Source organism: Coenobita brevimanus, chromosome 46 (assembly GCF_032717465.1).
Source record: "Coenobita brevimanus isolate Jiangsu-jjx chromosome 46, ASM3271746v2, whole genome shotgun sequence".
NCBI classification, from domain to species: domain Eukaryota; kingdom Metazoa; phylum Arthropoda; class Malacostraca; order Decapoda; family Coenobitidae; genus Coenobita; species Coenobita brevimanus.
This window is the reverse complement of record NC_136999.1, coordinates 11,833,209-11,847,724: the sequence shown is the minus strand read 5'-3', so window position 1 is coordinate 11,847,724 and position 14,516 is coordinate 11,833,209. Positions and strand designations below refer to the sequence as shown.

Here is a 14,516-nt window from a genome sequence, read left to right as displayed (position 1 = left end):
GTGTTCTTACCTAATTACCTAATTGTATCTTTACAGGAATGAGTCAAGCTCGTACTGTCCCGTGTCTTAAACTATATTTATCGTACATATCCTTAAATTTGTGAATTGTTTTGGCACACACTATTTCATTCGGTAGTGCATTCCATTGATCAATTGCTCTGTTTGGGAAACTGAATTTCCTTACGTCTTTAACACCTCTCTTCTTATGCAATTTTTTGCAGTGTCCTCTTGCTGATGCTTCTCCATATGTTAAGTAATCATTTATGTCTATTTTCTTCTTTCCTGATATGCATTTATATAGCATTATCATGTCACCTCTTTTCCTTCTCTCCTGTAGTGTTGGTAGATTCAGTTTATTTAGTCTTTCTTCGTAGCTTAGGTCCCTTAAGCTTGGTATCCATCTTGTAGCTGCCCTTTGAACTTTTTCAATCTTGTCTATGTGCTTTTTGAGATGAGGACTCCAGACTACTGATGCATATTCCAGGGTTGGTCTAATGAATGATGTTATTATCCTTCTTAGCATGTCTTCATTTATGTATGTGAATGCTATTCTCATATTTGCAAGCAGTGCATACATGTTCCGTACCTTCTCGCTGATGTGGTCAACCGGAGATAGTCTGTTATTGATAATCACACCTAGGTCTTTCTCTCTTTCTGATGTTTATAGGGTTTTATTTCCCAACTTATAATCCCAATTAGGTCTTTTTCCACATTTACCAAACTTGATTACATGACATTTGTCCACATTGAATTCCATTTGCCATGTACTACTCCATTCATGAAGATTATTTAATTCTTCTTGTGGAAGTTTATTTAATTTTTTTGTAGCTCTTTACAAGAGTCTGTGTTAGTAATTCTCCTTTGTATTTTTGCATCATCTGCAAACCTATTCAGATAGCTCTCATTTCCAGTGTTACTGTTTATATCATTTATATACACTAAAAACATGATTGGTGCCAGCACTGAACCCTGTGGTACTCCACTAGTCACTTCTTTCCATGATGAGTAGTTTCCTCTTAGTACTGTCCTCATTTATCTTTTTATGAGAAAGTCTTGCATCCAACAAAACAGTTTGCCTCGAATTCCTTCTTGATGGTACAGTTTCCATAAAAGTCTTTGGTGTGTTACTGTGTGAAAAGCTTTCTTGAAATCTAAATAGACACTGTCCACCCATCCTTCCCTTTCCTGTATTGTGTTTGTTACTCTGTCATAGTAGCTCAACAGATTAGTAACACATGATTAACCTTTTCTGAAACCAAACTGTCTTTCTGTTACCATACTGTGTTCTTCTAGATGATTTACCCAAGCTTCTCTTATAAGTTTTTCTAATACCTTGCTTACAACACTGGTCAGTGATACTGGTCGGTAGTTGAGTGGATATCGTCTATTTCCTTTCTTGAATAAGGGGACAATATTTGCTTTTTTCCAAATATCAGGTAGTTTACCTTGACTCAAGGATTTCTTGAAAATTAAAAATAATGGTTTACATAACTCCTTTGCACATTCTCGTAATACCCAACATGAAATTTCATCATGACCACTTGCTTTTCCTCTGTCTAATCTACTTAACTCCTCCTGTACTACTTTTTCTGCTATTTGTATATCTGGTAGTATGTGTGGACATGCGTGTTCCACAGAGTCCCTCTCAAAATTTTTTTCTTTTGTAAAAACTAATTGGAAATTCTTATTTAGTGCTTCACAAATATCTTTCTCTTGTGTATAAGTGATTCCCTCGTCCGTAATGGATTGTATTATATCTTTTACTTTAGTTTTGTTTCTGATATAGCTGTAAAACAGCTTTGGTTGATCACTACTTTTATTTATTATATACTCCTCAAACTGTTTTTGGGCTTCCCTCCTTATTCTTGTATAGTCGTTTCTTGCCTGTTTGTAATTATTATACGCCCTTTCACTAATGTGTCTTCTGTATCTATTCCACAACATATCTCTTCTTTCTTTTGATTTTTTACATTCTGTATTGAACCATTTCTGTATTTTCTTATCTGCTTTTTTGTGCTGTGGGATGTACTTCTGTACTTCTATTTCATAAAATTCACAGAATTTTTTATATACAGCATTTAAATCTTGTCCTCTAAGCTCATTTTCCCAATCAACTTCTAAGAAATACTTCTTTAGGTCTTGATAATTTCCCTTTTTATAGTTTAGGCTCTTATTGTACCTTTCATTGCTGTTTACTATGTCATATGCTATCCTGAAGTTATAATTTAGTACTGCATGATAGCTTTTGCCGAGTGGAGGGTGATATATTAAACTGTCAATATCATTTTCTTGCCTAGTAAATATTAGATCTAGCACTGAAGGTACATCAAGTCCTCTTTTTCTGGTGGTTTCCCTCACATGTTGCGTTAAGAAAAACTCTTGTACGAGATCCAGGAGCTTTTGGTCCCAACAGCTTTCTTGGCTATTTATATCTAGAGTACTCCAATTTATATTTGTATTGAAGTCCCCAGTTAGTATAATTCTTTCCGATTTCTCTTCCATTTTATGTAGCAATGATCTTTCACTCTGAACTGTACTCTCTGCCAGGTCCTCATATTCGTCTCTTTCCCATGTGTTTGATCTGGGTGGCATGTACAAATTGGCTACAATTACTTTACCTTCAGATGTGTCGATCTCTACTGCAATCAGTTCTACTTGTGATGGTATATCTAGTTTTATTTCCTTGACTTTTTGATTTTTCTTAGTTAGTATTATCATTCCTCCTCCTTTTTTAAAATATCTGTCTCTTCTCCATATATTGTATTCCTCTAAGTTTAGTATGTCATTTGATATCCTTGGTATTCATTTTGTTTCAGTTAGGCATATTATTTGTGGTTCATTTTCTCTGACAATCATTCATCTCTAGTAATTTAGATACCATTCCATCCACATTTGAGTACATCAACTTTATCATCTTGTTTATACACTTGTCATGAAATGGTTCTACTACCTTCCTCCTTTTTCTTCCATCCTGTTTGTGTACCACTTTCGTACCTGCAATCCTATCACTTTGTAAAAAAAAATTTCTTCTTCTCCTCTTCTGATCTTCCCTCATTTTTTTTTTTTTTTTTTTGCTTCCTCCCTTTTCTCTTTCAGTAATTCCAGTTCCTCTTGTGTTAGGCATCTTTTTATCCATACATTTTTGAACTCCTCTTTTTCCTTAAGATTCTTTGCATTTTTTAGTATCTCTTCCACAGTGTTTACACTCTGGAAAGTTACCTTTAGAGGTCTTGTCTTGCTTTTCTCGTATTTCCCTAACCTTTTGTGTTCCTCTATGTCTTTATTACAGATTTCCTCTGATACTTCTTTCAGTAAGCTCATTACATTTGCCATCTCCTTTTTGTCTCTTGTGATCTTGTTTTTAACTTCATCCTCTTCTATACCAGTGATTACTATTGATTTGTTTATCTCTACTGAATCTCTGACTAATTTTGGATTGTTTTGGATTATTCTTTTCACCTCCTTTTTAATGCTTTTTTCCTCCACCCTTGTTTCTAAGTCTTTCTTTACTTTCACCATTTCAGCATACGTGGTTTCTACATCATTTTTGTAGCTTTGCACAGCTTCATTTACTTGTGTTATCTTCTCCTCAATATCACTGCTCTGGTCAATAAGACTGCTAACTTGCCTAATTGTCTCTGTGTCATTTTTGAACTCTTCCATAACACTCTCGTGATTGACTACTGTACTTGCCATTTCACTCATTTTCTTCCTAAGTGTACTCAGTTCCACGGTTAGTTCACTGATGGTTGTGTCTTTCTTATTGGCCTCCCTTCCTAGTTTTTCTATTTCTTCCTTTTGCAAGTGCATCTGCTTCTTTATTTCATCAATTTCATTTTTGAAAGCCATTTCTAGTTTGTTTACACGTTCAACCAGTCTATTGTGGGTCTCTACTTCAACCAGTTCTTGGTAGAAATCATCATTTTGCTTTTTACCTTTATCCCTTTTCTTTTCCAAATTTGTTTTTACTGAAGTATGTATCCATTTTGCAATACTTAAAGTGCAAAGCATATACTTACAATCTCCGTCTTGTTGTAGTCTAAACAAACCTCAGAGATGACTCAGCGTATTCTTTCGTCTTGGTTCTATTTCCTGTTTTTACAAGTCTTGTTTAAACTTATTATTTTTTTCCTTTTTATAATGAACAATCATTTAGTCTAACCTGGTACTGAGCTTGACTCATACAAAGATACTATTTAGGTAATGCCACTGGCCGTGATGATTTGGTACAGAGCGCCGGTGTCACACGTCCGCCTAGATTGAATCCCTGTGTGTGTGTGTGTGTGTGTGTTCTCACCTAATTGTTCATACCTAATTGTATCTTTACAGGAATGAATCAAGCTCGTGCTGTCCCGTGTATTAAATCATTTTTATCATATATAACCTTAAATTTATGAATAGTTTTGGCAAACACTTTTTCATGCGGAAGTGCATTCCACTGATCAGTTGCCCTATTTGGGAAACTGAATTTTCTTACATCTTTGTCACCTCTCTTTTTGTGCAGTTTTCTGCAGTGTCCTCTTGCTGATGACTACTCATAGGTTATATACTCATTGATCTCATTTTTCTCTTACCCCGAGGTCCATTATAGCGTAATCATGTCTCTTCTTTTCCTTCTCTCTTGTAATGTTGGTAGGTTCAGTTTTTCTAGTCTTTCTTCATAGCTTAGATCCTTTAAGCTTGGTACCCATCATGTAGGAGCCCTTTGTACTTTTTCAATAGTCTCTACATGTTTTTTGAGATGAGGATTCCAGATCACTGATGCATATTCCAGGGTTGATCTCATGAATGATGTTATTATCTTTTCTCAGCGTGTCTTCATTTGTATGTGTGAATGCAATTCTCATATTAGCAAGCAATGTGTGCATGTTTCGCATCTTCTCTTTTATGTGGTCATCCGGAGATAGTCTGTTACTGATAATCACTCCTAGGTCCTTCTCCTTTTCTGATACGGGTAGGGTTGAACTTCCCAGCTTATAATCCCAATCTGGTCTATTTCCACATTTACCAAACTTAATGACATGGCATTTGTGCTAGAATTCCATTTGCCATCCATTGCTGCATTCATGAAGCTTATTTACTTCTTCTTGTAGCTCTCTGCAAGAGTCTGCATTTGTAATTCTCCTTTGTATTTTTGCACCATCAGCAAACATATTTAGCTAGCTTCGATTTCCAATGTTCTTGAATGTTCATATACTAAAAACATAATTGGTGCCAGCACTGAGCCCTGTGGAACTCCGCTTGCTACTTTCCTCTGTAATGAGTAATTACCACTTGGTATTTTTCTCATTTCCCTTTTTCTGAGAAAACCCTGCACCCAAGAGAACAGATTAACTTGGATTCCTCCTTGATGGTACAGTTTCCATAAAAGTCTTTGGTGTGGTACTCTGTCAAATGCTTTTTAAAAATCTAAATTGATACTTTCCACCCATCCCTCTCACTTCGGTAGTGTTTGTGCAACTCTGTCAAAGTAGCTTAATAGATTTGTAGCACATGATTTTCTTTTTCTAAAACCGAACTGTTTTTCTGTTATCATATCATATTTTTTCAGATGGCTTACCTAAATTTTTCTTATTAGGTTCTCTAGTACTTTGTTACGACACTGGACAGGGATATTGGTCTTTTGTTGACTGGATTCTGTCTATTTCCTTTCTTGATCTGGGGAACAATGTTTACCTTCTTCCTTGACTTACGGATTCGTTGAATAGTAATTATACTGGTCTGCTTAACTCTTTTACCCATTCATGTAGCACCCAACCCGAAATATCGTCAGGACAATGTGTTTTTCGATTGTCTAACTTTACTTTTCCTGTACCTCGTTACGATAATTCTATATTTGGTAATATGTGTGGGCATGCATGTTTCTTATCATATCTTTCAAAGATACATTCTACTGTAAAAACTTATTGGAAGTTTTTGTTAAGAACTTTGCAAATATCTTTTTCTTGGATATAATTTATCCACTCATCCATGATGGACTGTATTCTATCTTTAACTTCGGTTTTGCTTCGGATGTAGCTGTAAAAAAGCTTTGGTTGATCACTGCTTTTATTTATAATGTCTTCCTCAAACTGCCTTTCAGCTTCTTTCCTCATCCTTGTACAATAATTTCTTATTTGTTTTTATAGTTGTTATATGCCCTGTCATTATTCTGTTTTCTGTATCTATTCCACAGCAAGTCTTTTTTCGCTTCTGATTTTTTACATTTTGTGTTAACCCACTGCATCCCATCAACGTACAGTATGGATAAGTCACAACTGAGACGCAGTGACATACTGGTACTGTTATGCAGCGTAGTCTGGGTCCCAACTTCTTGGGTCCAGGCACGGTGCAGCCTTGGGTCCTTCATTCTCGACCTGGTCAGAGTACACAGACTACGAAGAAAAGTCCAAACATAACTGGTCAAAGGCACACGTATCTATTAACAATAACCAGTTACACACTACAGTCTGTGACCAAGCCTGGATAGTACAGATTATTCATATAACGCAGAAGAATATATCTTACAGTGAATATCTCAACCTAGTTCAAATAGAGTTTGACCAACACACACGGTAATATGTCTTCACTTATACAGAACAATTCCCACACAGGAGTACACTTATGTCTCATACAATATACCAAGTGTGTTCTGTTCCTGTACATAGAACACCCCCAATACAGTCTATCACAGTATACACGGCGTGTGACATAGACGACAGTATGTTCCCATTCCAGTACACATTCATGTGACATAGATGGCACCTTATGCTAGTTGTACACATCCGTGTGACATGGACGATATTCAAGCTAGCTTTTGTTACACCCATGTGACAGGGAACGGAAGAATAAATCGCTTATTATCTACTTGAGTGACAAGGACGGAGGGGAACTATGGTTATACAGTATCTCTATGTGGGTCACTCACAGTGAATATATCCTAAGTGTATGCTCCTGGCATATACAGTATCAGACTAGTTGGGGGGGGAGAGAAGGGGGGGCATATGACAATCACAGGGGCAGGGGAAACAGCACTGACACTTAGAGGGAGTTCGCCGTGTATCGCACTGGGGGAGGTTCACATTGGGGGAATGGCCCGGGGCCTCTTGCCTCGTATCACTATGAGTAGTGATGTGGGTCTCCCCTGGTATAGCAAGTTCACTGGTTTATCAAGGGGGAAGAGGGGAAGGGTAACACTGGGGACACTGGGGAGGAGCTATTTCACTTATAGTCGTGTCTACGTTACTAGGGGACAAAGCAATAACCTCAGGGTCTTTCTACTCATGAATAAGGAGAGGGGCGCTGGGGCGCGCCGGGGACGAGGCCTTCACACCAGTAGCCACAGGTGGTGGTTGGGCGTCAGGGGTGGGCCGTCAGGAGTATCCTTGGGGTTTAGGTTGTCATTGGGATCGCCACGGGTCCTACAGGAGCTGGTGGGCGGCGTGGTAGGTGGCCCTCTATCTGGAGGGGCCCTGCATGAGGTGGGGCCCTCGGGGTGGTGGCCGAATAAGGCCAGAAGGCGAGCCGCACATCGCTGGCCCTCTGTGGTGGTTGGGGTCCTGGGGGCGGACCTGGGTAGGCCTGGGCCGAGGGTCGGCTGTGAGTCAGGCGGCGCCCTAGCGGGGCCATGGTCCTGTCCAGCAGGGGTGGCCGTCAGGAGTTAGCTGCGGCCGCCTTCACTGGGTGGGGTCTGGTGGCTACAGTGGGCATCAGAGGGACTCCGTCGACTCTGGGAGCTGTGACCTTGTCTGGGAGAGGAGGCAATCAGGGGTGGACTATGGGCTCTTACTCTGGGAGAGTCCGGCAGTGCCTGTGGGTGAGGAGGGAGGAGCCACAGCGACAGGACACCTGGCCTCGGGATCATCTCTCCCTGGCGGGGTACCTGTGGGGGAGCAGTTCCCACTCTCCAGGAGAAAGGGGCAGGGAGAAGGGTGCCTCGCTCTGCCACAGGAGGGGGGGGGCTGAGCAAGAAGCGTTGTCCTTGGTAGGGGCTCCGGGGGTAACGGAGGGGGGAGCTACCAGTGGCCTGCTCCCATGCTTAGCGGGCCTGGTGGTCTCTGCCGGAACTCCAGACCGGGGCGCGAGAAGGAGACCCGGTGGGTGCTCTTTCGGCCAGACAGACCTGTTGGGCACTACTCGGGACCAAGGTGGAAGGAGGCCCTAAGTCCCTTCCTTCAGGTGCCACTGAACCTGATGACGGCAGAAAGGGGAGGCCTGGTGGGCTCTCCTGGCCAAGGCCACAGCTCCAGTGGAGTCTGTCCTCCTGCCGTCGGGATCGCGGAAGTTTAGGGGATGACCAGTGGTCTGTCCCGTGTGGGTAGCTCCAGTGGAGTCTATCCCTAGGCCCGCCGCCCTCCTCAGGAGTCTCAGTGAAGTTGTCTGTAGGACGTGCCAACGTGCAGGCTTCCGAAGGTGGGTGGCAGAGGGTGAAGAACCTGTGGTCGCTTTGCCCAGAGCAGACCCGGTGGATGCTACTGTGCCGCTGCTCCCCTGGGGTAAAACATGACTGAAGGCTCTGGTGGAGTCTTCTTTTCTTTTGAAGGCCAGTCCGGTGGACTCAACGTCTGAGGGCTTGTTTGGGACTTCAGGGTTGTAAGCCCCACCCTTTTTCTGGTGAGTGCTTCCTCCACCAGAGTGTAGTACACTCAAACTGTACACTGCCCGGTGGTCTGGCTGCAGGGAAGAGGGGCATCGGGTCACAAGGGACATATGGTGTTCCTGCCTGGAAGACTTGTGAGGTGAACAAGCCTCCCCATTGTCTCCATGTGGGATGGGGGTCACCTCTCTGTACCCTCCTCCTGGGGTGATGGTATCGGGCTCACCTCTCCATATGGGCATTTCAGGTACGTTCTGCATTTGCAAGATGCATCATTTGCAGATTCTTCTAGTTTTGCAGGTGATTTTTGGTAGGCATATGTGGGAGACCTTCCTCTACCAGCCACCAGGCGGCGACACTGTTTGACCCCGCATGACCTCCACATGCCATTTTCTTGGCAACCCACCTGTTAGCAGTGACCTGTCCAGTAAAGACATGTCTCGCCACGGGCTCTCTGATGAAATTCAAGCCACCCTTGATGACTTCACACACGAGTGTGATTCCCCGGTCGATGACGATGTGGAGGACAAAGATTACATGGTGCCAGAGGAAGAAACGAGCAGAAATGATGATGAGGTAACGTCGCCAAGGAAGGTGCAGTAAGTTCATATGTTCAGTTAGTGATTAATGCTTATATCACCTATATTGTTGTGTGAAAACCAAGTTGTAGGTGGGAGCACCCATCATCCACCCACTTAGTGTAGTGGTACACTGTTTTTCAGGTAGCTCTATATCAACTGGCAAGCCAAATGATTTCCTGTGAACCAGGAAATCATTTACAACGCTGGGTGTTAACCTTATGACCAACCAATACGTGTTCCTACATGACAGCAAGTGGGTTGGCGGAGGGTTAGTGCCCCTCCCCGGAAAACAACTAACTAAAAATACGAACAAGAAGCTTCGGACCAGGATTGACCAAAAGTTCATGACTAAAGACCGTACAAAGGATATGATACAGATTGTGACTTGGAATGTAAGGGGAGCAAATGATGAGGTGCAAGAGAGAGAGATTGTCCAGGTGCTTGAGGATGCGAAAGTGAATGTATGTGGACTAACTGAAATTAAATGGTGAGGTGAAAGTGGAAGACAATGGGAGTATGGATGGGGGATATGTGCAGGAGTAGGTGAGAATGAGAAGGCAAAAGAAGGAGTGTATATTGTTGTGGGTAACAGATGGAAGGAGAATATAAGAGAGTATGGATCAGTTGGTTCAAGGACTGTGTGGGTAAGACTGAAAGTTGTACTACAAATGTGGGTGACTGTGTGCGTGTATGCACCAATGCAAGATCGTGCAAGCAGTGTGAGAGAAGAGTTCTGGACAAATGTGGAAGTGTGCATGGAAAACTTTGAAAGGAATGAGAGTGTTTTTAATTGGTGATATGAATTGTAAAGTAGGGAATGTGAAGGTGAATGGAGTAGTTGGTGAGTGGGGTGTGCCTGTTGAGATAGATGAGAGTGGCAGTGCTTTAGTGGACATTTGTGTGGGGAGGGGGTTGGTGATAGCTAATACCCTCTTCATGCACAAAATGATCCACAGGTATACATGGTGAGTGATGAGAAGGGTGGATGGTGAACTCAATGAAAGGAAGGCAATGATTCATTTTGTGTATGTGGATGAAAGAATGCGAAGATGTGTAATGGATGCAAGAGCATGCAGAGACTGGGGGGGGTGGACTTTCTGACCACCACTTGATGGTGGTCAGAATCAAGGTCCAAGTAAAATGTAGTAATAGAAGAAGGGAGGGACGGGAGGAAGAAGTACATGTAAGGAGAGTGGAAAGGTTACAAGAGGATGAGAAAAAGGCAGAATATAAGAGAGAAGTGGAAAAACGATTGGGCAAATGTGAAATGGAGCAGATGGGAGACGTGGAAGATGTGTGTAAGATATTCACAGAGGAAATATGTGCAGCATGTGAGGTGGTGTGTGGGGTGAAGAGAAGACGAACGGGGATGCAAGGAACAGCGTGGTGGAATGAAGAGGTGAGACAGCTGTGGCACAAAAGAAGAAAGCACATAACGAATGGATGAGAAATATGGACGTGGAAGAAGCTGAGAGACCGAAGAGAGAGTTATACATAGAAAGGAAGAGAGAGGTGAAAAGATTAGTAAGAGAGATTAAGAAGAGAGTGGATGAGGAATTTGGAAGGAATTTGAGTGTAAAATGGAGGGAATGTAAGCAAATGTTCTGGAAAGCGGTAAAGAGAGTCAGACAGGGTGGCAATGAAGTTAGTAGGGGTGTGAAAGAAAAAAAATGGTAGATTACTAGTTGAGAAGGGAGAAAAGGTGAGCAGATGAAGAGAACAATTTAATGAATTGTTGAACATAAAGAATGAAAGTAATGTGAGTATAAGTGGCTGGGGAATGGCTGAGAGAAGGAGGGAGGTGAGAAGACAGGAAGGAATCTGTAGGATGGAAGTTGTGGAAGCATTGAAGAAAGTCAAAATGGGTAAAGCCCCAGGAATTGACGGAGTATGTAGTGAAATGCTGAAGCATGGGGGAGAGATAGCAGTAGAATGGACATGGAAGATGTGCAGATTGGCCTGAGAGGAAGGTAAAGTCCCGGATGATTGGAAGTCAGGTATAATTGTTCCCTTGTACAAAGAGATTCGGGAAAAAGAAGTGTGTGGTAATCATAGGGGCATTTGTCTTCTTAGTGTAAAAGGAAAAGTATACGGTAGGATACTTATTGACAGAGTTAGGGAAATAACAGAGGAATTTACTGGAGAAGAACAGGGAGGCTTTAGGAAGGAAAGTGGTGTAAATCAGATATTCAATCTTAGATCTTTAGTAGAAAAGTGTCTAGAGAAGGGAAAAAAGTTGTATGAGGCCTTCATGGATTTGGAGGAAGCATATGCCAGGGTGGATAGACGATTTTGGAAAGTATTAAGAATATATGGGGCAGATGGGAAGTTGTTGAATGCTGTAAAGAGTATGTATGAGGGTGCTAAGGCTGCAGTGCGTGTGGAGAGTGAAATGAGTGAGTTTTTCTATATGAAGGTTGGATTGAAACAGGGATGTGTCATGTCTCCATGGTTGTATATGGATGGGGTTATAAATGAGATACAAGGTTGGGCAGTAGATGTTGGAGTGGCCTTAATGAGAGCGGGCAGTGTTTGGAAACTCCCTGTACTGTCTTTTGCAGATGATACTGTGTTCTTAAGTGAAGACGAAGGGGAGCTGCATGGCTTGGTGGATGAGTTTGGGAGAGTGTGTAAGAAACGGAATTTAAAGGTGAATTTGGGGAAGAGTAAAGATATGGTCTTCAAGAGAGGTGAAGTTAGTGAATGTACAGTGAGGTTGGATGATGAGGAAATGGATAATGTGAGTACTTTTAAGTACTTGGGTAGTGTGATCAGTAAGGATGGAAGTTTGGAGGGTGAAGTGCTTGAAAGGTACAACAAGGAAGAAAGGTTGCTGGTTCCTTGAAGGCAATGATAAGAAACGGGGAATTGAGCATGGAAGTGAAAAAATTACATGACCGTATTGTGATCGCAACTCTGACGTATGGAAGTGAAGCTTCGACGTTGCTGGAGGGACACAAGTCAATGAGTTACAGTATTTGAGAGGAACCTGTGGAGTCACATGGAGAGACAGACTGACAAATGAGGATGTGAAGGAGCGTTGTGGTGTGGATGTGGATGTGATAGGAAGCATTAGGAGAAACATACTGAGGTGGTTTGACGAGGAGAGTGTATGTGAGTCAGGTGGAGGGGGAGAGAGTGAGGGGAAGGCCAAGAATGAGATGGAGGGATGGAGTGGAGAGGTATATGAGAGAGGGGTTTGTGAATTATAGGCTTCACCAAGCCCTGTTTCAGAGGTCTGCCACCAGGTGGTCTTGCGTCGCCCAGCCTCGATTAATATTTTTGCAGGGTTTTAAAGACCTGAGAAATTGTACCTAATACTAAGTTTATAATAATACTGCTATTTATAAGAATCTTTTTTCCTATTCGATCAAAAGCATATGTATATACCTATAAAGAAAAAATAACCAGGCTCTCAGAGAATCTTAGCTTGGGGACTAAAATAGTGTGCTGTCTATTTACATATATTTGAATAAATTGTGTGCAGTTTGTAAAAGGAGATAACCTTCAGGACTTCTGATGTGTGTATTTTAGCATGCTTAACGGCCATACCACGTTGAGTACACCGCTTCCCGTTCGATCAGCGAAGTTAAGCAACGTTGGGTCTGGTTAGTACTTGGATGGGTGACCGCCTGGGAACACCAGATGCTGTTGGCATCCCTACGTCAAGTTGGGTTGGTGGAGGATTAGTGCCCCTCCCTGTAAAACAATTAACTCTAAGCCCTTGGCCACCCTGTCTGGGATACATGGCGTCTGGCAATGAATGAAAAATGATTAAAGAAGTAATCTTTTCCACTGAAAATAATGCACTGAACAAATGCTTAGTTGGTGAATCTGCCATCCCTGTATTAATCCAAACAAACGGCAGTGCGGTACGACACTATAATCATAACAGAGTACGAGGAGTTGAAGTGTAAACTTACTAAACTGTGCAGTGGAGCCAGGAGAACATTTAAAAGCATTATTTATGTTAGACTTTAGTTACTAAGATGATCAAGACGTCCAACAGGTACGTATTGTTAGGAAAAGTCATACATCAGGCAGGGCAGCACATCGAAAGGTGCTGCCAAACCTGCAGCTACATATCTACTTTCTTTTGTGGATATTAACGAATGACAAATATTTTAATCACTGTTATCCTGCTTTATGGATGGTTCTAGTAAAATTGCCTAGGTTTTGTCTCTATGTTATGTTTACAGAGATGAGTAAACTGACGAAAGCTGAGTTTACAATATGACACTTATGATACATTATATGTAATCAAAAGGCTCCCATATTGTTATTTGTTTGTAGCATATCATGCCAACTGAGTAATTTCGTGAGTAAAATCTGTTTTGGAGTGTATTATTTTGTGTAAAAATTAAAAAGAAATTAAGCACTGGCTACTTTTTCAATGCCTACCCTGCATCAGAGCTGGGCGACGGAAGCGAACCTAGTGGCAGATTTCTGAAACAGGATCTGGTGAAGTGTCTAATTGGGAGCAGGGTAGAGAAATGGCAGGGGACAGGGTGACGTGGAGGCGATTTGTTTGTGGCCACCACATATAAGGGATTAAGACGTCTGGCAATAGATAGATAGATAGAAAACCAATATACTCTTGTACTACATATAAATTCGTACCAAATGAACAAATATCTACCTATTCTGAGTGGTCTGAAATAGTTACCCCTGCCATAGGAAACGTGACAGCAGCAGCGTGGCTCCAGAGAAGACAGTACCATGTGTTCGGAGGGACACCTGTATAACGCACTTCTAAGCTCAGGTGAGCACTTTTTTTGGTATTTTCCAATCTTTCTCATAAAAAGCGGAGGTTTGAGCCTCCTAAAACTTTCCAAATATCTGCAGGGATTGGTGAAAAATCTGCCAGGAGGAGCCGGGTTAAACCACTTATTTATCCTTATTTCGGTTTCTTTGTCCTGAGAGATACAATTTTGGACTTGTTTCATACAGTTCACAGAATTTTCTATATATAACATTGGTACCTTGTCTAAGCTTCTTTTCCCAATCTGTTTCTATGAAGTATTTCTTTAGGTCATGGTTGCCCATTTTGTAGTTTAGGCTCTTTCTGTTACTGGTATCTTTATCACATGCAGTCCTGTAGTTGAAAATTATTACTACATCGTCGCTCTTGCCGAATGGAGGGTGATACGTTATGTTGATATTATCTTGCCTGGTAAATGTATGATGTTGTAATGATGGATCATCAAGTCCCCTTTTTCTGGTGTTTTCCTTTACATGTTGTTAAAAGAAACTCCTTTACAAGATCTAGGATCACAAAAAGATCCCAGCTTTCATAGCTTGTTACATCTAGAATATTCCAATTTATATTTGTATTGAAATCTGCAAGTAATATAATTCTT

The 14,516-nt window shown here is 41.6% G+C and overlaps 1 protein-coding gene and 1 non-coding gene across 2 annotated transcripts in view; one reads left to right on the top strand and one right to left on the bottom strand.

Moving 5' to 3' along the window:
• Window positions 1-14,516, bottom strand: part of LOC145398811 (cytochrome P450 2L1-like) — a 166,412-nt gene that overhangs the window by 110,288 nt on the left and 41,608 nt on the right. The window lies entirely within an intron of this gene.
• Window positions 12,695-12,813, top strand: LOC145398857 (5S ribosomal RNA). Its single transcript, XR_013897192.1, has one exon. It is a non-coding gene; the product is annotated as a 5S ribosomal RNA (ribosomal RNA).